This window comes from Myodes glareolus, chromosome 5, assembly GCF_982192425.1.
Source record: "Myodes glareolus chromosome 5, mMyoGla1.1, whole genome shotgun sequence".
Lineage (NCBI taxonomy): Eukaryota > Metazoa > Chordata > Mammalia > Rodentia > Cricetidae > Myodes > Myodes glareolus.
In genome coordinates this window covers 54990124-55015005 of record NC_142030.1, presented here as the reverse complement: position 1 = coordinate 55015005, position 24882 = coordinate 54990124, and the positions used below count along the sequence as shown (strand labels likewise).

Here is a 24882-nt window from a genome sequence, read left to right as displayed (position 1 = left end):
TGCCTCATTCATTTAGAAATCAAAATGATATACATCTCTAAGTACGAGCGTGGAGAGATGGCTACTTCATTGATGACTTGAAGGAATAAATATGATGCATATTTTCTGAGCCGTTTCTGTTTTTACAAACAGAACATATGTACACATCTAGACACCAATGATGGCAATAGAGAGCGGCGATCAGGAATTTCCGCTTGTCAAACTTTCTGTGTTGTTGGACACTTTACCACTCTGTCTGTATATAATTTTTGATTTTGGGAAAATGACATTCTTTTTTCAAATAAATCAACAAACATTCACTGCCAAGCACGGATTTGATTGTTAGGAGGGCTCCAGGGTGGTCTTGACTTTCTAAAGAATTAACATCTGGAAGAAAAGCCAACAGAAGACTGAGACAGAAGTATACAAAGAGCTACAAGCTTAGGAGTCAAAGCCAAGGGAGCTCTGAGACACAGGAATGCCAGCTTTGTTGAGGGCAAAGCAACCAAGACCAGGCTAAAACACTTCAGTCTCGACATGGAGGATGAGGGGGTGTCTATCGAGTACAAAAGAAAGCTTCGGGCATTCCTGGTAGAGGGAAAACATGCACAAAAACAAAGAGGCATCAGGGTGTTGGCTTGTTGGGGTCTGAGAAAGTAATTTGTATGTAGAAAGGATAACACACAGGTTCAAGGAATGAGAATCTGGAGTCTGGAGCAAAACCTTTCTAATGCCGTGATCCTTTAATACAGTTCCTCATGTTGTGGTGACCCCCAACCATAAAAATCTTTTCCTACCTCATAACTGCAATTTTGCTACTAATCAGAGGATAAATATCTGATATCCAGGATATCTGATATGTGATACCTTGTGAAAGTGTTTCATACCAAGGGAGTTTTGACCCACAACTGAGAACCACTGGCCTAGAGTCTTGTCTCCCTTTAACTCTGTTATTCTTAGTGGGGGAGGTGTCGGGAGTGGGGGAGAGAACTCTAGACAAGGGCAGGACCTTACTGGAAAGGCTGCTGTGACAGGACAGGAGGTTAGATGCCTTCCTGGGTCGCTTCTCCACCTTAGTTTTGAGGGATCTCTCACTGAACCTGAAACTTGCCATTTCCCTTAGACACACGGGCTATCTAGCTCCCAGGATCCAATTGTCTCCACCCACTATGGGGTTACAGCCTGCTTTACACAACTGTGAACTCCAAGGGCTCAGGCTGGCACAGCGACCACCTTCCCCTGTCTGCAACCCAGCATTCTTTACACAACAGCAAACAACAGGCAGTGTGAAATATGCGTGTGATATGATCGTTTATTTCTCTTGAATAATTCCATATGTATGACGGCTTTTCTGTATCTACTACACATGCCTCAGTCTCCGAGTGAGCCACAGAGCAAGTTGGACATTTGTGCCCAGTTAGAGCAGCGGCAGAGACCTGAGCACATTTTTCCATGAACAGAGTGGGAAACTGTGTTGATCGGGGATGTAAATGCTGTAGGCAGCCTGGGCTAAGGACCATAGCATGTATTTCTCAGAGCTCTTCTCGGAGTGATCAGTGAAGGAAACGCCACTGCCTCTTGCTTTCCTCTTCCTATCCACCCCAGTTCCCACGGGGACACCCCCGCTCCACAGAACCCACCTCACAGCGGGCGGCTTTTGTGAACGGGCTGGAGAGATGGTGGCTTGGCCCAGGGAGCATCCACATGACTTCTGATGATAACACCTCAAGCAGGGGGAAAAAAAGACAAACGATTTTCCACTGATGGCAGTGTGTACAAGCTGGCTGAGCTGCTTGGCACAGCCCCTGCAGCTGTGCATTCATGATGTTCTGTGTAAGCCAAATAAGAAAAAAAAGAAAAAGGAAAAAAAATAAGACTTTGAACGTTGTAATCAATACAGGCTGAAATTTGCTTGACCCACTCAAGTATTTGCCTCTCCCTGTTTGTCTGCTCTAAGAGAAGGGGGGTGCTGGGCTATAGACGTAAGCCTACCCCTCAAAAAAAGTTTAAGCCCCCACTGTGCAGGAAAACAGGAACAGATTCTGCTACATGCCGTGTCACTTGGCTGCGTTCCCCATGCATTCAGGATGATTTCTGTGGCAAAGCTTCCCAGTGGGTGGAAGGAAACCAGACCTGCTGCTCCCACTCTAGGGTGGTGGGGCAAATGGATTCTGGGGTGGAGAGTGGAGCTGCTCCACAGAGTTGAATTTAAATGAAAACTGGGAGTCACCATGCTGATGCAGTCAGAGAAGCTAGCCCGCCATCACAGAGCTGGCCCCTCGGCCTAATCTTCTACGACTTAATTATAAGTCAACCAGACCAGCACCACGTGCTCTTTCCTTCCTTTCTTGGACATTCTCATGGATGAAGACCTGTAGTGAAAGCTAGGGTCCGATTCTGCTTTTTTTTCCTCTCTCTCCCTTCTCAAGGTACCAAGGGATGAATGATCAAAATCAAACCTAAAATGAAAAAAAAAAAAAGGCAATCTGGCCACATTTGGGTACTTTGTCATAAAATCTGGAATGAGGCTGAGTTAGAGGATGACTCTAAGGACTGTAGGAATGGCTTACTCTGCTATTGTGAAGGCATGAGTTTCAACTCCATAAAAAACGGTCAGGTGTGGTCACTGTCTATAACCCCCAACACTGTAAGGAGGTTTCTGGAATAAATTATCCAGTTTTGGCAAAATGATTCCCCCCTCTCTCCTCTGGGGCTCAGATTGGGACATTTATTAATTATCAAATGGTGCAGTTTTATCATGGATGTTTCCCCTGGCTCCCAAATATTTCCCTACAAACATCCAAGCTATTCTTCTCATATTATCATCTCAAAGTTTATTTTAAAAAAAATAGGTCATTGACTACAAATAGACTCCAAGAGATCAAATCAGTCAGCATGTTAGCAACCCAGTAGGTTAGCAGTATTTAGCAGAAAGGAAGGAGCAGAGACCTGGTGGGAAACAAGAGCCCTCAAAGCCTCTGATTTCACCAAGTTCCACTCAGGAGGTAATTGTAAAGCAAAAAAAAAAAACCCTCATCTTGTTCCAATTGAGGAGCTAAGTGAGCAAAATTTACATGTAAGTAAAGAGAAAAGGGGGTCACCCAGCAGGAGCCCTTTCTCTGCCCTGAATCCCAGTCAAGGTGTGTGGTTTTTCACTCTGTACACACCAGAAGTGTTCTGTGTTACACTGACTGGAACTCATCTCTTTAGTTCCCAGGAATTTTGATTGAACTTGGTGGAAACAGAAAGCAAGCTGCAGGGATTTGTCAGTCTTCTGAGACCCTTGCTGAGTTTGCAGGCTCTAACTGAGCAAGGGGAAACACCATAGCAAATGCAGGCTATGAATTTTTGGTTGATGAGTTGGGGTTCATTTATTTAGCAGAGTTTTCCCCGGAGATGAGAACTCTCCCCTAAATGATCCCTAATAAGAAAAAGCGAGAGAAAAATCCCTATGTCCATCCACTCTTCCCAACCTTATCTCAGATGACACTAGAAGCTTTACAAGGGTAAGAGTCTCCTTCAAAGGTGACTATGCTTGCCGAAGATGAGAAATTAAGATTAAAAAATAAAAATCCAACAGGGTCTCAAACTATTATAATTAGTTAGGTATTCACTCAGTAAAAATTCTTGAGTATCTATTAATGTTAAGCAATCGTTGGGAATACATTGGAGAACAAACCTAAAAACAAATTTGCTAACTAGTGGAGGAGAGAGACCATACAGAACAAATATAAAAGATAAATACTTAACATATAAGACTGAGTAGGCTGGACCAGTGGACCCCAAACTTTCAGCAACTCAACATGAATATTCCAAGTTCACTTCCCATGAGGCCAGTCTCCTCCAGCAAGGACTGAAGGGTGATGTCATTAAGAGTCAGGCCCAGAATGAATAGAGTTGCCTCTACTTCATCTCACCAGGCAAACAACAAGCACCTGTTAGCCTCTAGAGGGACAGAAAGACTGGAAAACACTTGGACGCCTGAGGAGAACTGAAAGTCAGTGCATGATTACGGGAACTGAGCCATCAGAGGTGATAAAACTTGGGCTTTCTCAGAGTTGGGGGGGGGGAAGGCAGCATTAAGCTTCTAGAATCTCCCCATTCCTAGCAACAGTGGGTGAGGACTGTTTCCTAGTCCACTCATCCTCTGAGTGACAGGACTACCAAGCACCATCCAACGTACATATGTCTTCTGTCAGGTTATTCCCATGGAGTCACTCTTCTCTCACAGTTTAGATTGAGGTCTCCCTCTGAACCCTAACTATCTCTCTCCAGTTACCCACCTGTCCCACACAGCACACATTGATCAGCCTGGATTAGATGCCTTTCCACCTTGGGAATGGAGAGCAGAGGACTCAGTTTCCCCTCTTACACCTCAACAGACTCATCTCTGTCTTTTGTTCACCCTGTCTCCCCAGCCTAAGATGGCCGTCTTCACTCTCTTCCTTTGTTCCCAAGTCCTACATTATGTCTCTGAACGCTCATGCCTATTTGCTCATGGCTGATCAATTAATTTACTATGATAATTTCTCTAAAACATTTTGATTTCTTCTTTTATCAGAAAGACATAAACTCCTTGAAGAAATTGGCATCAACCAGGACTCCTCTCTCAGGCCCACACTGTCCTCACTGGGTTTTGTGAGAGGAACCGACTCTCCTGAGTCTCCAAGGAACTCCAGCCTCTTCTTCCCTTCCGTGACTCTGGAGAGACAGATGTGTCCATTATTTCCCCCCTGAATCAAGAAGCAGCGGAAAATCCCAAGGTCAAGAGTGGAACAAAAACAGAAGAAGTAGCTGAAGAGGGGAGAATGATGTGAAAACTTGTCACACCTGAGCTTTGAAACTTTGTTAGAACTGGATTTAGACACTGGTTTTACTTTGCTAGTTGGGTGCCCATGGCTAGCTTCTCACTGCTTTTCTTCTTCTTCTTCTTCTTCTTCTTCTTCTTCTTCTTCTTCTTCTTCTTCTTCTTCTTCTTCTTCTTCTTCTTCTTCTCCTCCTCCTCCTCCTCCTCCTCCTCCTCCTCCTCCTCCTCCTCCTCCTCCTCCTCCTTCTCCTCCTTCCCTTGCTCCTTCTCCTTCTTTTCCTTCTTCTTTGTTTTGCTTGTCCATTTGAAAAATATAGTGGTGTAGGAGCTTGTGTGTTGCTTTCATTGGGTAATGATTAAAGAAACTGCCTTGGCCTACTTGATAGGACAGAACTTAGGTAGGTGGAGTAGAGAGAACTGAATGCTGGGAAGAAGGGCAGAGTGGCAGATGCCATGGATCTCCTGCCTGAGATGGACACTGGTTAAAATCTTGCTAGTAAGCCATAGTCACGTGGTGTTACACAGGTTAATAGAAATGGATTAAATTAAGATGTAAGAATTAGCCAATAAGAAGTTAGAGCAAATGGGCCAGGCAGTGTTTAAATGAATATAGTTTCTGTGTGATTATTTCTGGTGTAAGCTAGTGGGTGGTTGAGACAATAAGCAGCCGCTCCTCCTATTACAATATAGTGGTAACGTTTGTTGTTCAATGGTGTACTGAGGATTACAGGACATCTACGTCAAGTTGCCAGTACTTTCCTACATGGAGACAAAAAAAAAAAAAAAACAATACTCCCCCCTCCCCTGACTGCATGGCTCCTGCTTGCTTCTTTGTTTCTTTTTGTGTCTGTCTAGTTTCAGTGATGAATGAGAATTCTGAATACCTGTTGAATTCCCTATGGAAACTCCTCTAGCATATAAACTGATGCAATAGGAAGCATCCCTCTTGGACAGTGTTTTCTTGTCAGACTGTCACAAAGGTCATTGGCTTTTCAATGATTATTCGGGCCTCAGTGAGCTCCCTATCCAAGCCTCTGCGGCTCCCATGTCAGACACCGTGGTCCAAAGCTCAGTGAAGAGCGGCCACACTGTGTAACCGAAAGTTACTGAATTATTAGTGTGCAACCAATATTCACCAGAACAATAAATATGGTGACCTCTCACTGAACCCACCAACATCGTTGGAACACTTGGAAAACAGAACTAGCAAAGTAGTGATTCCAAAACACCATCCTGTACATAGATCACCTATTAGAACTGCACCTTCTAATCCACTGGGGCGTGAGTAGAACTGGCTTTCTGACAAGTTCCCAGGAGATGCTGGAGGGTCCACTCTCTAAGAGGTAGGATGGTAGAGTATACAGTCATTGACTTTCCCCCACATCACTGCCCTGTGATCCACTTATGTGCTAGTGATCCTCAGAGACAAGGTATTAAAGACACTGACAAGTTCTCTTTAGGAAGACCCAGATGGATCAAATAACAGACACAGGAAGGTCTGCATGCCTCACAATGATGTTCCCTGAGTGATGGCACTGTCCTCTCTACAACTGTGACTTCTTTAAAGGTCACTGTATCATCTCAACTGTATCGCATGCTCAGCATCTTTTAAAGTACTCGTTACATATCTGGTGGATTCTCAGCAAATATTTATCAAACAGAAGCGAATTCCCCCCTGGCATGTTCTGAAATGCCTAGTGTACACAGCAGGCACTCAATAAAAGCTTGTTGAGTGAATTAATAAAGCTGGGAAGAAGTAATGACCGTGGTGCCGGGTGGAGGAAAATGTTATTTCTCATCAAAATCATCTGAGCAAGATCACCTCTTAGAGCGAGATGGACGCTGTGGGAATAGCACTGAAGTTAGACAAAGTCCTTGGAAATGAGTAGGCCTCGGCTGACAGTCCAAATTGGTTTGGGTACCATCTGGTGCTATGATTGAAGCATTTTTCATGCTCACTAATAGAGAACTCAGGCTGGCTTTTGGGAGGACTGGGTCAAACCAGTGACTTTTGAGGTCTAAGCACGGAACCAGCTTGCAGTGGATGCAGAGGGTTGGGGACTTGGGCTTCCATTTCACTTGCCCATCACCAGGAGCTTGGCCTGGGAGAAAACAAAGGCAAACTCCAGGGAGTAGGTCCAGAGCCTCAGCTTTGTGTGGAGGCCACCAGGGAGCACCTGACTGTGAGGCTGGAGCCAATGAAAGGCTCCCTTCTCTATATTTGGCTCATAAAAGAAGCCTTGTGGCTTGATTCCACCAGCTTCCTGCAATCTCCAACAGCAGGACGGCTCCGAGACCTGCAGACAGGCAAGGGAACAAACGAGGGGCAGAGCTGCCAAAGCGAAGAACAAAAGATGGGCTTGCATTGCTGGGGTTGCATGGGATGTAGCCTAGGAGCTTTGCTTTCATTTAAAAAGAAAAAAGAAAGAAAGAAAGAAAAGAAAAGAGCATTTGGAGTCTGGGATACAGAGGACAAAACAGAATTATTATTCTCTATGAGGAAAACCAGGGGTGCTGGAGGGCAGATCCCAAGCAGCAATATGTTTATTTTAAAGATACAACAGTTCTCAAGAAACAAGGCTTTGAAAGTTTGTGTTTGGCTTCCTCCCATCTTCATGCACTCTTGTTCAAAGATGTCCCACAGATGCCTGCAGAGGTCATTGGGGCTCGTGTGAGCCCTCTTGTTTCATTGCATTTTAAGTTCTCTCTTTGCTCTTTGGAAGGGGCTAAGGCAGGGGAATGACTGAAGACAAAGAGATGGATGTGGATAAGAGTTAAAGTCATTCTTAAAGTTTAATGAGCAGGCCTAGCTGAAGTTCAATGGCTAGCCTGAACAAGCACAAGTTGAAGAACTCCAAAACCCTAAATCTAAAGATGATCCAAAATCTGAAACTTTTTGAATATTATATGAGAACTTAGAAAGTTTGGGGTTTCAATCCTTGAGATTTGGAAAATTCAACCAGTAAACTCCATTAAGAAATGCCAAAATTTTGCCAGGGAGATGGCTAAGCATAAAATGCACTCGCCATCAAGTCTGGTAATCTGAGTTCTGTCCCCCAGGACTCACAAGATGGAAGGAGAGAACTGACTCCCACAAGTTGTGCTTTGGCCTCCACATGGCCCACCAACCTCTGTGACACACCTAAGCTTGTACACAAAACACAAAAGTAAGGTAAAATGCAATTGTTTTTTTTTAATTCCCCGATTTGAAAAACTCTGAAATCTAAAACACTTTTGACCCCAAGTATTTCCAATGAGTGCTACTTGATTTGTTACTAATATTAATTACCAGATCTTTGATCACTCATCATGTGCCAGGAGTCACTCACAGTGCTTTGCCTGTGCTAAGAAATTGCCATCCACTCCACAGATGCACAATGACATTTTAAAGAGAAGGAAACTATGAAACTATGTAACCATTACAGACACTTAAAAAAAAAAATAAACTGTAAAGCCAGAATTGGAAGCCAATCATTCTGACTCCAGGACTTGTCTTATACAATGTGTTGACTCTGTGAAGGAACACCACCCCTTAGACACCCACATCTGCTTTGTGTATGGAGTCCAGTTCTCGGGCGCATTGCCCCATGGCTCCAAGAACACCCCACCCAACAGCAGTGATCTACTGTGCCAAGTTCTGTGCTGTAGGATGGGAGATACAAACTCTAATCCCCTCTCTATGCCCCTACAAACACCCTATCTTATCTCCCATGCAGCCCACACTGCGCGCTCTCTCCCCTGCCTGACTCCAACATATATTTTCTGTACTTCCTTTACTCTCCTGGTCGTTTCGTTTTGCTGTCCAAAATCTATTTGATTATTCTCACATTTTACTGACACCCGATGTTCCTCAAAAGATAGCGAATATGTAAATATCTCATCTTGGTTTCTCTCCACAGCAGAGCAGAGATGGTGAACAAACAAATGAAGAAACAAAACTGCCCCTTTCTTATGCTCCTTCTAGTCACTTGACCTGGAGTAAAAAGTGACATCATGTCAGAGGCCTGTGCTGTTGCTGAGGCTGTGATGATGTCCATGGTCCATGCTGTGTGATGTCTGTGGTCCATGCTGCCAGTAGAGAACATGTGGATGTCTATGGTCTATGCTCCCACAGGAGGCCATGTTGATGTCCATGGTTTGTATTACTACTAAAGGCCATATGGATGACTGTGGTCTGTATTGTCACCTGAAGCTGTGTTGATATCCACGGCCTGTGCTACCACCTAGAGCCATGATGGTGCCCAGGGTTCATGCTACAGCCATGGGCTGTATTAATATCTGAGGTATGCACCCCTGCAGGAGGCCTTGATGGGGTCTCACAACAACAATTCCACCTAGATTGTGGTAATAGTACTAACTTGACAAAAAATACCCAAAGGTTGGTTTTCAACTACAAACTACTCAGGACAATTTCAAGATGGCTATCTGAGATGGTGCAGCCTCACAGGCCTCTCTAGCCAGGGCTTGAGGAATCCCTACACTTTTCTATTACACAGAGACTGTACAACAAAGGAAACAGCTAGCTCTCCCAGGATTTCACAATTACCCCAGTTTTCTCAAATTCCCCTAAAGATGCCTTCAGCAACCAGCAAGTAATTTTGAGAACATGATGTTCACATTACTAAGAGGTTGCTTGGGAGGCTTTGGGTCATTCAGTGGTTATAGATATTTGTCATCATTTGGGGGTTTGCTTACAAGTTGTTATTGGTTAGGAAAAAAAGCCGAACAAAGGAGATTAAATTCAGGGATGTCATTCTAAAAAGAAATAGGGGGATATAAAGATGATAGGATAAAGGGTAGATTTTTAAATCTACCTTTAAACCAAAAAAGCAACTACTGGTCTTAAATATTATATATTGGTATGGATTTTGTATATTGTTACAAATTTGAGGTTATTTTTGTTATACTATATATATGTTTCTACTCTTGATTAAAATATTGTTGCATATTGATACAAATTTAAAGTTATTTTTATTAGAGCATATAGTACATACATTTCTAATCTTGTTGTAGAAATATTGTATCTATGCAGCTCCTTTAACAATGTAATGTAAATATATAGTCTTTAAAAGTTATTAATATAAAATATTTAGGATAATAAAAATGCTTAGTAGTTAGTCCCTTTTGTAGTCAAACTTGTAGTCATGTTAGATATGTTTTCAAGATCAAACAGATATATTTTAGATAGACAAATGTTCTTCAAACACTTCAGAAATCTACAGAATATAGCATATAAGATGCTTTGATATAAGGGGTCTTTTATATATGACAATGGGACATGTCTGCTCTTGGCAACACCAATCTACTTCAGAGAAGTTGATGGTTATGGAGGAAACTCCATATAGAGTTTGCTTTCCCTGTGGCCAAAGTTAGTCACTAGGCAAGAAATTGCCCTTGCCTTTAACTGTTGACAGTATGCTGTCCAAATTGGACAAGTAGTACACAAAAGAAGGTGATTTGCTGAACGTTGCCAAGACAAGGTAGGAGAGTACTTCAAAAATCCCCTGCCAAAGATGAATTCCCCAATATTATAGAAAAAACTAGGGTGACTGTCCAGGCAGCCAGATGCCCCTGTCATTAGGTAATATCTCATCATTCTGGGGGTCTCTGATGGAGGTAAAGACAAAACAATTAGACTTAAAGTTTTCCATACTTCTAATAAAAAGATAAACTAGATATGAAACTTTAGTCTAACAAAGATAAGATAGATTATAGAGTATTTCTTTTGCTTTTGCCAAACACAAATGGACTGGATATTATAACTGCAATTTTAACCTGATTACTATTTTTTGTATATAATTTTACCATTTTAAAGTTAAAACTTTTCTATTTTATTTAGACAAAAGTGGAAAACCCTGTGGAATAATCTCTTGGTGCACTTTGTGAGTTATGTTGTGATTGGCTTAATAAAGAAGCTGACTGGTCAATAGCTGGACAGGATAAGGCTAGGAGGCAAAATCAGACTAAAGACACTGGGAAAAAGAGGGCAGAGTCAGAGGAGTCACCAGCCAGACACAGAGGAAGTAGAATGTGTACAAAATGAGGTAGCAAGCCAAGAGTTACATGGTAAAACTTAGATATGAAATATGGGTTAATATAAGTTGCACGAGCTAGTTAGTAATAAACCTGAGCTATCAGCTGCGCATTTATATTTAATTTTGTGTCTGCATGATTATTTGAGAATTGGCAGGCAGAAAAGAAAAGTCTGCCTACAACTATGTTGATATTCATGAGTCTTGCAGCTGCAGGGGACCATGCTGGTGTCTGTAGTTTGTGTTGCCACCAGAAAACTATGTTGATGTACCTGCTGTGTGTTGCATCCAAGGACCGTATTGATGTCCATAGTCTGTGTTACCACCAAAGACGATATGGACATTCAGGTTCTGTGCTGCCACCTGAAGCCATGTTGATGTCCATGGCCTGTGCTGCCATTGAGAGCCATGATGGTGTCTGTGGTCTGTACTACTGTTGGAGCCCATGCCAAAGTCCATAATCCATGCCATCACTGGAGGTCATATGAATGTCTGTGCTCTGTGCTTTCTCCAAAACCACGTGGAAGTCCATGATCCCTGACTGTAAAGGGAAAAGAAAGTTCTTTTGCAGTGGTATTGATGACTGCAGACTCACAGTTGAGAATGAGAGACTTAGAAGGCTACCGTGACAACCTCTACCCAATCCCCTCAGAAGAAACAGTCTATTCAGAAAGCCATTGAAAAGAAGTCTTAAAAATTGTGATGCTGAAGTGCAGCTCTTCACAATTGGTTACCTCTGCCAGAGGCAGGAGTGGGGAAGTACTCAACTTTCTTTAAGGGTCTGGCCACTGAGAGTTTGACCATGCTCCAGTGAAAATAGACTGGGTATTTTTTTCATTTTCTTTCTTTCTTCTTTTTTTTTCTCAGAGGAGGTCACAAAGGTGGGGGTAGACCTGGGAGAACTGGGAAGTGAATATTATCAGGATGCATTATGTGAAATTCCCAAATAACCAATACAAATATTATGTTGAAAAAAAAGTGACATCGTTTAAACTTGAGGCATCCTTGAGGTGCTGGGATGAGTTATGCCATATATACTAGGAACATAAAGGGGGTCTAAAATGATCTCCAAGATATTGGTGCCTAGGGTGGACGCTAATATCTCGTTGTATGGGAACTCTGGCCTCAGCAACTCCTGCATTCCTGGTGCGATAGAAAAGAAAAGAGAAGAGACACTAGGCCCAGACAAGCACCACTGCTCAGAATCTCCTACAAGCCTAGGAAAATGGAAATTACGAACATGTAAGTATTTTGGCTCTATTCTCCCACAGCATAATTGAGATGGTGAATAAACAAATGAACAAACAAAACAACTTAGTCTTTCACAATTGTCTCTCGACTATTTTCTATTTGCTCAGCCTTCAGGCTCATGCACGTCTCCTATGTAAGTTTGTGGTTAATCTCGCGGCACTTGGCCTTCTAGATCTCACTGAAATGGAGAAGTATAACTGAATTAAGCTCTCGTGGCTTCCTTTGCTGTTTTCCCTGTGTTTGGCTTCCAGTCCAAGAGTTCTGCTTTAGCACTAAGACTGGGAAGTTGTTCTTGTATATGCCCCTCTGACCCCAAACAAGCCCCTCACTTACTTGCCCCTGCCTATGTGCCACCCAACATCACCCAGAAAAGTGTGATAATGATGATGTGGTTTCCTTAGCCAGTCTGTAGTGGCAAGTTCATGTTTATACTTGGTCAGTTCTGAGGTCTGGGAACTAATGCTTCATTTTTCTTTGCTATCACAGTGATGACATGAGCTGCTACAGACAAGTAGTTACTACAGCTCCTGGCCATGTCATTACATCGATGATAGTCTCTGAGTTTCTTCAATCCTCACGCAGCTTTTTCACTGCTTCAGATTTTCCACCTAGTAGCCTTTACAGTCCCCCTAACTACTTGCAACTCTTTCCCTTAGATTGTCAGGCTCAGTCTCAACCCCAACTGAAAAGACAGGAGCAGGAAACTTTGTAAAGGTTTTCAGCTTAGAAAATGGAAATGGAAAGCACTGCAAACCAATGATGGCTCAAAAGTGAACATGGATGAGATTCTAGAAGTCTTCGGACACCATCAAGGAGTAAAACTTATGAGGAAGCATAAGTGTTGCTTTCACTCAGAAGATAAACTTGCCACAGGGATCACAGCCGCTTTGAGCAATCTCAGTTATGGGCCCTGTAGTAGTGCAGGGTATTGGAGAAGAGAGGGAAAATTTATTCAATAACCTAAAAAGCAACATGGTAACTCCAAAAGCCAGTAGTCATGCAACAGAACGACCTGATCACCCTAACCCAGAAAAAGCAGAAGAAAAGAATCTTAAATATAACTTTATGAAGATGATAGAGACCCTTGAAGAGGAAATGAAATTTTCACTTAAAGAAATGGAGGAAAAGATAAACAAAAAATTGGAAAAAATCAATAAATCTCTTAAAGAAACTCAAGAAAATCAAGAAAAAGCAAACTAACCGGTGAAGGAAACAGTTCAAGATTTGAAAACTGAAACAGAGGCAATAAAAAAAACTCTAACTGAGGGAATTCTGGAATTGGAAAATCTGGGTAAAGAAACAGAAACTACCTATGCAAGCATAACCAACACAATACAAGAGATAGAAGAGAGAATCTCAAATGTTAAAGATATTATAGAGGAAATAGATTCATTGGTCAAAGAAAACATTAAATCCAACAGATTCTTAACACAAAACATCCAGGAAATCTCGGACACCATGAAAAGACCAAACCTAAGAATAATAGGAATAGAAGAAGGAGAATAACTCCAGCTCAAAGGCACAGAAAATATATTCAACAAAATAATAGAAGAAAATTTCCCCAACCTAAAGAAGGGTATCCCTATGAAGGCACAAGAAGCTTATAGAACACCAAATAGATTGGATCAAAAAATGTACCCTCACCATAAACAAATACAGAATAAAAATAAATAAAATAAATAAATAAAAAATACAAAATAAAGAAAGAGAGAGCTGCAAAGGACAAAGGTTAAGTAACGTATAAAGGCAGACCTATCAGAATCACACCCGACTTCTCAAAGGAAATCATGAAAGCCAGCATGTCCTAGACAGATGTGTTGCAGACACTAAGAGACCACAATGTAAGCCCAGACTACTATACCCAGTCAAGCTTTTAATCAGCATCATTGGAGAAAATAAGACATTCCATGACAAAAAACAGATTTAAACCATACCTATTCACAAATCCAGCCATACAGAAAGTACTAGAAAGAAAATTCCAACTCAAAAAAGTTAACTGCACCAAAAAAACCCACAGGCAACAGATAACCTCACACCAGCAAACCCCAAAGAAGGGAAACACACAAACACTACCATGAAAAAATAACAGGAATTAACAATCACTGGTCATTAACGTCTCTTTATATCAATGGACTCAATTCACCTGTAAAAAGACACAGACTAACAAAATGGATGCAAAAGCAGAATTCATCCTTCTGCTGTATACAAGAAATACACCTCAACCTCAAAAATATATATTACCTTAGAGTAAAGGGATAGGAAAAGATTTTCCAATCAAATGGACCCAAGAAACAAGTGGGTGTAGCTATCCTAATATCTAACAAAATAAAATTCAAACTAAAATCAGTCAGAAAAGATAGAGAAGGACACTTCATACTCATCACAGGAACAAATCCATCAAGATGAAGTTTCAATCCTGAACATCTATGCCCCAAATACAAGAGCATCCACATATGTAAAAGAAACATTACTAAAGCTTAAATCACACAGCAAGCCCCACTCACTAAAAGTAGGAGACTTCAACACCCCAGTCTCCTGAATGGACAGGTCAGCCAGAAAGAAACTTAATAGAGAAATAAGAGAACTAACAGATGTCATGACTCAAATCTACTTAACAGATATCTATAAAACATTTCACCCAACACAAAAACATATACCTTCTTCTCACCACCTCATGGAATGTTCTCTAAAATTGACCACATTCTAGGCAACAAAGCAAACCTCAACAGATACAAAAAATGGAATAATCTCCTGTATCTTATTAGATCACAATGGTTTAAAGTTAGAATTCAACATCAACACTAATTGCAGCAAACCTACGAACTCATGGATACTGAACAGTGCTCAATTAAATCACCACTGGATCAAGGAAGAAATAAAGAAAGAAATTAAAGACTTCCTAGAATTAAATGAAAATGAAGGCACAATGTACCCAAGCCTATGGGACACTGTGAAAGTAGTGTTAAGAGGAAAGTTCATAGCACTAAGTGCCTACATAAAGAAAGTGGAGAAAGCTCATACTAGCTACTTAGCAGCAAACCTAAAAGTTCTAGAACAAAATGAAGTAGACTCATCCAAAATGAATAGATGACAGGAAATAATCAAATAACAACATAGAAAACAATATGAACAATACAATGAAACAAAGAGCTGGTTCTTTGAGAAAATCAACAAGATAGACAAACCCTTATCCAAGCTAATCAAAAGGCAGAAAGAGAACATTCAAATTAACAAATTCAAAGATGAAAGGGGGACATAGCAACAGACACTGAAGAAATACAGAGAATCATTAGGTCATACTGCAAAAACCTATACTCCACAAAATTGGAAAATGTAAAAGAAATGGACAATTTTCTGGATAGGTACCACATACCAAAATTAAATCAAGACCAGGTACACAATTTAAATAGACTTATAACCTACAAAGAAATAGTTGTCATCAAAAACTTCCCAACCAAAAAAAAAAAGTCAAGGCCCAGATGGTTTTAGCATAGAATTCCACCAGAATTTCAAAGAAGAGCTGATACCTATACTTCTCAAATTGTTCCACATAACAGAAACAGAAGGAATATTGTCAAACTCCTTCTATGAGGCTACAGTCATTTTGATACCAAAACCACATAAAGACTCAACTAGGAAATAGAATTACAGACCAATCTCCCTCATGAGCACTGATGCAAAAATACTAAATAAAATACTGGCAAATTGAACCCAAGACCACAACAAAAAAATCATCCACCATAATCAAGTCAGTTTCATTCGAAAGATGCGGGGATGGTTCAACATGCAAAAATCTATCAATGCAATCCACTATATAAATAAACTGAAAGAAAAAACATATAGTCATCTCATTAGATTTTGAAAAAGCATTTAACAAAGTCCAACACCCCTTCATGATAAAGGTCTTGGAGATATCAGGAATACAAGAAACATATCTAAACATAAAAAAGGAAATATACAGAAAGTCGACAGCTAACATCAAATTAAATGGAGAGAAACTCAAAACGATTTCACTAAAACTAAAAACAAGACAAGGCTGTCCACTCTCCCCATATATCTTCAACACAGTTCTTGAAGTTTTATCTAGAGCAATAAGACAACAAAAGGAGATCAAGGGGATACAAACTGGAAAGAAGAAGTCAAACTATTGCTATTTGCAGATGATATGATAGTATACATAAGTGACCCCAGGAATTCTACCAGGGAACTCCTATAGATGATAAACACCTTCAGTAATGTGGCACGATACAAGATCAACTCAAAAAAAAATAATATCCTTCTTATACAAAAAGGATAAAGAAGCTGAAAAAAATTAGAGAAACATCACCATTCACAATAGCCACAAATAACATAAAATATCTTGGGGTACCAAACAAGTGAAAGACGTGTTCAACAAGAACTTTAACTCTTTGAAGAAAAAAACTGAAGAAGATATCAGAAAATGAAAAGATCTCCCACACTCTTGGATAGGTAGGATCAATATAATAAAAATGACAATTCTACCAAAAGCAGTCTACACATTCAAAGCAATCCCCATCAAAATTCTAACACCATTCTTCTCAGACCTTGAAAGAAAAATACTCAACTTCATATAGAAAACCAAAAAACCCAGGATAGCCAAAATAACCCTGTTCAATAAAGGAACTTCCAGAAGCATCACCATCCCTGACATCAAGCTCTATTATAGAGTTACAGCAATGAAAACAGCTTGGTATTGGCATAAAAACAGACAGGTTGACCAATGGGATCAATTCAAAGACATGGATATTAATCCACACACCTAAGAACACTGATTTTTGACAAAGAAGCTAAAATTATACAATGGAAATAAGAAAGCATCTTTAGCAAATGGTGCTGGCATAACTGGATGTCAGCATGTAGAAGAATGCAAATAGATCCATACCTATCCCCATGCACATAACTCAAGTTTAAATGGATTAAAGACCTCAAAATAAATTGAGCCACCCTGAACATGATAGAAGAGAAAGTGGGAAGTAACCTTCAATGCATGAGCACAGGAGACCACTTCCTAAATATAACCCCAGTAGCACAGACACTGAGAGCAACAATAAATACATGGGACATCCTAAAAATTGAGAAGCTTCTGTTAAGCAAAGAACACAGACAAAAAGGCAGCCTACTGAATAAAAAAAAGATCTTTACCAACCCCACATCCGATACAGGATTGATCTCCAAAATATATAAAGAACTCAAGAAATTAGATATCAAAATACCAAATAATCCAATTAAAATATGGGGTACAGATCTAAACAGAGAATTCTCAACAGAATTTCAAGTGCCTGAAAGACACTTAAGGAAATATTTAATGTCCTTATCCACCAGAGAAATGCAAATCAAAATGACTCTGAGGTACCATCTTACACCTGTCAGAATGGCTAAGATGAAAAATACCAATAATATCTTATGCTAAAGAGGATGCAGAGTAAGGGGAACACTCCTTCATTGCTGGTGGGAGTCACAACCTACTGCAAGACCCAGCAATATCACTCTTGGGCATATACCCAAAAAATGCTCAACCATACTACAAGGACATTTGCTCAACTATGTTTATAGCAGCAGTATTTGTAACAGCCAGAACCTGGAAACAACCTAGACGCCCCTCATCTAAGGTACATTTACACAATGGAATACTACTCAGCAGTAAAAAAAATGTATGTAAATGGATGAAACTAGAAGAAACCATTCTGAGTGAGGTAACCCAGACCCAGAAAGATGAGCATGGTATGTACTCATTTATAGGTGTATACTAACTCTAAAGCAAAGGATAATGAGCCTATAGTCCGTGATCCCAGAGAAACTAAGTAACAGAACCCTAAAAGAAATATACATAGATCCCCCTGGGAAGGGAAAATAGACAAGATCTCCTGAGAAAATTGAAAACACATGGGTGGAAGAAAGGAAGTTGGAAGGGAAAAGGAGTGAAAGGGATTGGAAGAACTAGAGGGAATGGGATGGCTCAGTTGGGGGAAGGATAGAGATGGAGAACAAGGAAAGAGATATCTTGATTGAGGGAACCATTATGGGGCTAGCAAGAAACCTGGCACTAGAGAAGTTCACAGGAATCCACAAGGATGATTGCAGCTAAGACCCTAAGCAAGAGTGGAGAGGGTGCCTGAACTGGCCTTGCCCTGTCGTCAGATTGATGACTGTCTTAAATGTCAGCATAGAACCTACATCCAGCAACTGATGGAAGCAGATGCAGAGAACTATGGTATTTGGCTAAGTTCCCAAAGTCTAGTTGAAAATAGGGAGGAGTGAGAATATGAGTAAAGAGATCAGTATTATGATGGGAATACCCACTGAAACAGCTTACCTGAGCTAATGGAAACCTTCTAATTCCAGCTTGACTGCGAGGGACACAGCATAGGATCAAACTAAGCCATTTGAATGTGGGCAGGCTGGAAGGTCCCCGCAAGGGAGTTCAGGGCACCTTCAGCTTCTGCTGCAGGGTCTTCTTTGTCCCACATGACCCTGCCCTCCCTCCTGTGGAGGCCAGAAAATAAGAAAGGAAAAACATTAGATTGATAAAGAGTGGGTAAAACAATGATTTTTTAAAAAGAAAATGGGGAAATACTAGGGCAAAATGGTTAGAATTGGAATGGGGAAGAGAGTAAGGGAAATGGAGGAGTTGAATAGAATGGAGGAGTTGGATAGAGAATCATCAAATACTCAGGATACATAAAAAATCTAAATAGTAACTGATAGCTTTGTAAGATAACTAAAGAAATGAAAAAGAAGACATAACAACAGACACAGAGGAAATTCAGAGAATCATCAGGTCATATTTCAAAAACTTGTACTCCATAAAAAATTGAAAAACTTAAAGGAAATGGACAACAATCTGGATAAATATCACTTACCAAAATTAAATCAAGACCAGATAAGAAAATTAAATAGTCGGGTGGTGGTGGCACATGCCTTTAATCTGCACTCAGGAGTCAGAGGCAGGTGAATATCCATGAGTTTGAGGCCAGCCTGGTCTACAAAGGCTAGTTCCAGGACAGACTCCAAAAGCCACAGAGAAACCCTGTCTCGAAAAACCAAAAAAAAAAGAAAGAAAGGAAGGAAGAAAGGGAGAGAGAGAGAGAGAGAGAGAGAGAGAGAGAGAGAGAGAGAGAGAGAGAGAAAATTAAATAGAACTATAACTGCTAAAGAAATAGAAATAGTCATCAAAAGTCTCCCAACCAAAAACAGCTCAGGACAAGATGGTTTCAGTTTAGAATTCTACAAGATTTTCAAAGAAGAACTAGGAACCAATCCCAATACTCCTCAAATTATTTCACACAATAAAAACAGAAAGAACATTGCCAAACTCTTTTTATGAGGCTACAATTACCCTGATACCCAAACCACAGAAAGACATTACTAAGAAAGAGAATTACTGACCAATCTCACTCATGAACATTAATGAAAAAGTACTAAATCAAATACAGGCAAATCAAATCCAAGAACACATCACAACCATTATCCATCTTGATCAAGTTGGCTTCATTCCAGAGATGCGGGGATGATTCAACATATGAAGATCTGTCAACGTAATTCACCATATAAACAAGCTGAAAAATAAAAACCACACAATCATCTCATCAGATGCTGAAAAAGCTTTTGACAAAATACAACATCCCTTCATAATAAAGGTCTTGGAGAAAGCAAAGATACAAGGAACATACCTAAACATAATAAAGGCAGTATACAGCAAGCTAACACCCAACATCAAACTAAATGGAGAGAAATTCACAGTGAGCCCACTGAAATCACAAACAAGACAATGTTGTCCACTCTCTCCATATCTATTCAATATAGTTCTTGAGGCCCTAGCTAGAGCAATAAGACAACAAAAGGAGCTCAAGGAGATATGAATCAGAAAAAAAGAAGTCAAAATCTCTTCTGATCAATTACAGTATCAAATTACTGATGATATGATAGTTTATAAAAAGCGACCCCAAAAATTCTACCATGGAACTTCTACAACTCATAAATACTTTCAGTAATGTAGCAGGCTACAAGATTAACTCAAAAAAAATCAGTAGCCCTCCTTTACACAGATGATAAATGGACTGAGAAAGAAATCAGAGAAACATCACCCTTCACAATAGCCACAAATAGCATAAATTATCTTGGAGTAACTCTAATCAAACACCAATGGAAGACTTGTATAACAAGAACTTTAAATTTTTGAAGAAACAAATTGAAGAAGTGGAAAAATCTCCAGTGCTCTTTTGGAGGTAGAATTAACATAGTAAAAATGGCAATCTTAACAAAAGCAGTCTACAAATTCAATTCAATGCCCAGTAAAATTCTTTACAGACCTCGAAAGAACAGTACTCAACTTCATATAGAAAAGCAAAAAACCCAGGATAGCCAAAACAATCCTGTAAAATAAAAGAACTTCTGGAGGCATCACAATCCCTGACTTCAAACTCTATTATAAAGCTACAGTACTGAAAACAGCCTAGCATTGGCATAAAAACAGACAGGAAGACTAATGGAACCAAATCAAAGTCCCAGATATTAATCCATACACCTTTGAACACCCGATTTTTGACAAAGAAGCAAAAACTATCAAATGGGGGGAAAAAGCATATTTAACAAATGGTGCTGGCACAACTAGCTATCAAAATGTAGAAGAATGAAAATAGATCCATATCTATCACCATGCATAAAGCTCAAGTCCAAATGGATTAAAGATCTCAGTATAAATCCAACCACACTGAGCCTGATAGAAGAGAAAGTGGGAAGTAATCTTCAATACATGAGCACAGGAGACCACTTCCTAAATATAATCCCAGTAGCACAGACACTGAGAGCAACAATTAATAAATGGAATCTCCTGAAACTGAAAAGCTTCTGTAAAGCAAAGGACACGGTCAACAAGACAGAACAACAACCTACAGAATGGGAAAAGATCTTCACTAATCCCACATCAGACAGAGGTCTGATCTCCAAAATATACAAAGAACTCAAGAAATTGGTCATCAAAAGGACAAATAATCCAATAAAAAAAAATAGAGTACAGATCTAAACACTGAACTCCCAACAGAAGAATCTAAAATGGCTGAAAGACACTTAAGGAAATGCTCAACATCCTTAGTCATTAGAGAAATCCAAATCAAAACAACTGTGAGATTCCATCTTATACCTGTAAGAAAGGCCAAGACCAAGAACACTGATGACAACTTATGCTGGAAGGGTTGCGGGGGGGGGGGGGGGGAGGAACACTCCTGCATTGCTGGTGGGAGTGCAAGCTGGTACAGCCCTTTGAATACCAGTATGGTGTTTTCTCAGAAAATTAGGAAACAACCTTCCTCAAGACCCAGAAATACAACTTTTGGGTATATATCCAAAGGATGCGCAATTATACCACAAGGACATATGCTCAACTATGTTCATAGCAGCATTGTTTGTCACAGTCAGAACCTGGAAACAACCTAAATGCCCCTTGACCAAAGAATGGATAAGGAAAATGTGGTACATTTACACAATGGAGTACTACACAGCAGAAAAAAATAATGACATCTTGAAATTTGCAGGCAAATGAATGGAAATAAAAAATATCATATTGAGTGAAGTAGCCCAGACCCAGAAAGACAATTATTGTATGTACCCACTCATAAAAGGTTTTTAAACATAAAACAAAGAAAAACCAGCCTACAATTCACAATCCCAGAGAACCTAAACAGCAATGAGGACCCTAAAAGAGACATACATGGATCTAATATTCATGGAAAATAGAGAAAGACAAGATCTCCTGAGTAAATTGGGATCATAGGGACCATGGGAGATGGTTGAAGGGGAGAAGAGAGGCAGGGAGGGGAGCAGGAAAAAATGTATAGCTCTATAAAATCAATTTAAAAAGTTGAAGCTCCCAATTTTACAAAACAAGTACTAACAGTCATAAAATGATACTTCCTAATGCAATATTATTGGATGGTTTCAATCGACTACTCTCATCTCTAGATAATATATCTAAACTAAAATAATTTAAAAAAACTGATCAGACTCAATAGACATATATAGAATATTTGATCCAAATGATGCACAATGACGTGCATGGAACCGTCTTTAAAACAGATGCTATTCCAGGCACAAAGCAAGTCTTAGCAAAACCAAAAAGGATCAGAATGATATCTATTGTATTTTCTCAGACCATCATTGTGCAATGAAACTAGAAATCAATACCCAAGAAACTATCAATGATATACAAACCCTTGGACTCTGAATACTTTTGAATAAATAATAATTCCCTATGGAAATCCTGGAGGGAATTTTAATATTCTTAATCAAATGAAAATGAACACAATTACGAGAACCTTCAGGATATGACTAAGGCAATTTTAAGAGGAAAATTTGTATCTGTGCATGCTTACATTGAAAAATGAAATATATCTTAAATAATCTACTGGCATACCTTAAGGTCATAGAATGACAAAAGTAAACAAAACCTCCATGTGGTAGGAGCAAAACATAATATATATCAGGGCAGACATTAACAAAATAGAGACTATAAGATCAACACCTAAAATTAATCAAACAAAACATGGCTCCTTTGGAAAGGTAAGAGCAACTAACCTCCACCAAAACTAAGCAAAGATGACACCGAAAGCTCAAGTCACTAAAGTTAGATAGGAATGAAGGGATGATCCAACTGATTAAAAAGAAATCTGGAAGCGTAGTAGAGAACTTTTTGAAATATATTTATAAAAAATAATTGAAAAATACAGAAGAAATGGATGGATTCTTAGACACACATCACTTGCCAAAATTAAATCATGAAGATGAGAACTACTACTGCTAATGATAGGTAGCCATAATAAGTAGTGAGATGATTGAAGTATTAATTTAAAAAGAAAAATCTCTACAAAGAAAAGCCTAGGAGTTGACATAGTCAGCACTAAATTCTACCAAACTTTTAAGAAAGAGTTAACTTTAATACTCCTCAAACTTTTCCATACAGTAGATAAGGAAGGGAGTTTACCTAACTCATTTGCAAAGCCGTTTTTCTCCTAATACCAAAATCCGATAAAGAGTTCACAAAGAACACTGCAGACCACTCCCCCCGATGGAATAAATGAAAAGTTTCATAATAAAATATTTGCAAGTTAAAGTTAAAACTGCATTAAGATCATACACTATGATCAAGCTGATTTCATCCCAGGAATGCAAGATTGGATCACCCTAGGCAGTTCTATAAATGGACAGCACACAATAGCAAAGGAGACACTTTATCATCATCAATATCATCATCCTCTCAAGAGTTACATCATCATCAATATCATCATCCTCTCAAGAGTTACAGAAGAGACCTTTATGCAAATCATTTCTTCATGATAAAAACCATAAAGGAACTAGGCATCAAAAGTGCATATCTTATTTTGACAAAGACTATAGATGGTAAACCACAGCAAACGTTCTCCTAGATGCGGGAAACTGTGAACATTTCCTCTAAAATCACTTTCACCGCTTTTCCTCAAAGTCATGCTCAAAGGCTTAGATTGCAAAATGCAACAAGAGAAAGAATGAAAAGGAATACAAATGGGACAGAATGCAAACTATTCCTCTCAGTAGATGGCATGATCCTATATCTTAAAATACCATGAAGGCTCTACCAGAAAACTCATGGACCTGAAACAATTTCAGGAAAGTAACAGGATGTAAAGTCAATATATACATGCAGTAAGTTTTCTATGTATCAATAATCAACTTGCTGAGAAAGAAATTGCATTTATAGGAGCTTTGAAAAGAGTTAGGAAGAAACCTGGCAGATGAGATGAAAGATCTCTGCAATGACAATTTTGAAGACAATGACCAAAGAAATGGAGAAGACACCAATGCCAGCCATGGGTGACCACAGTATAAAGATCCTCACCATTTGGGTTGATAAATGACAATTTTTAAAGCTATAGTACTTTGGTTTCCAGATTTAAAGTAACTTCTTTTTCTAGCTCTTGGCCTCCATTCTTTATTGAAGCCTTGTCATGGCTAGCAGGAGAGGTATTTGTCAAAGCTTTACATTCTCTAAGTTACTGCTCACTTTATTAGCTTAGCTGCCCCCATACACATGGCCAACTGTATTTCAATCCTCTTCTGCCTTTCCCTGTCTCCTTTTCCTTGTTTTATAACCACCCCAGCCTATATGAAGATGGTGGGTTCTCTGGCATCTTGAACTAGAGAACTCCCTTCTGCATGGAGACTTTAAGTAGGAAATTATCTTCAGAATACCTATTCACTTACTTCTATTCTTACAAAGACTATTCAGCATCCTATCATCTTGTTAAGACCCTTCATCTCTCCTCTTCTCACCCCATCTTTGGTTAGGTGGATCACTGATACCAAAGTCAAAAGGGAACTCAGAATCCTTTGGTTCAATTCCCCATTTGTTGGTAAGGAAATTGAGACTTAACAAGTCCTAGGAGCCACGAGAGAACACACCTTTAAGTTACACTCCAGGACTTCTCATCTCACCAAGACTCTCCTTAAGAAGTGATTTCTTCATTTTCTTCCCAGGGCCAGTTTTCTCATCAGCATCGTTAATATACTTTGGAAGCATGCCTGGTATGCCATGGAGTAACGGCTTTGCTAAGCAGTACCTTCCTCTGAGCCATCTTCCCTTTAAAGAGTAGAAAGTTTACTTGGCTCTCCTCCAAGGATTCTTGGAATATTTAATCCAGTGGAGTACTCAGAAGATAGTGTTCAATCCATGCGTTAAGCTTGCTAGCATGCAGAATGAAGGGTGGCTAATAAACACCAATGACTGTGTTAAATGTTGTCCTGTATAAATCTTTGAAAATAAAT

At 39.7% G+C, this 24882-nt stretch overlaps 1 long non-coding RNA gene across 1 annotated transcript; it reads right to left on the bottom strand.

Moving 5' to 3' along the window:
• Positions 1–1273: 1273 nt before the first annotated feature.
• On the bottom strand, positions 1274–24805 carry LOC146894907 (uncharacterized). The gene is made up of 3 exons (XR_015001130.2): positions 24520–24805; positions 18404–18573; positions 1274–1808 (listed from the first exon to the last, which is right to left on the bottom strand). It is a non-coding gene; the product is annotated as an uncharacterized LOC146894907 (long non-coding RNA).
• Between the last annotated feature and the right edge of the window lie 77 nt (positions 24806–24882).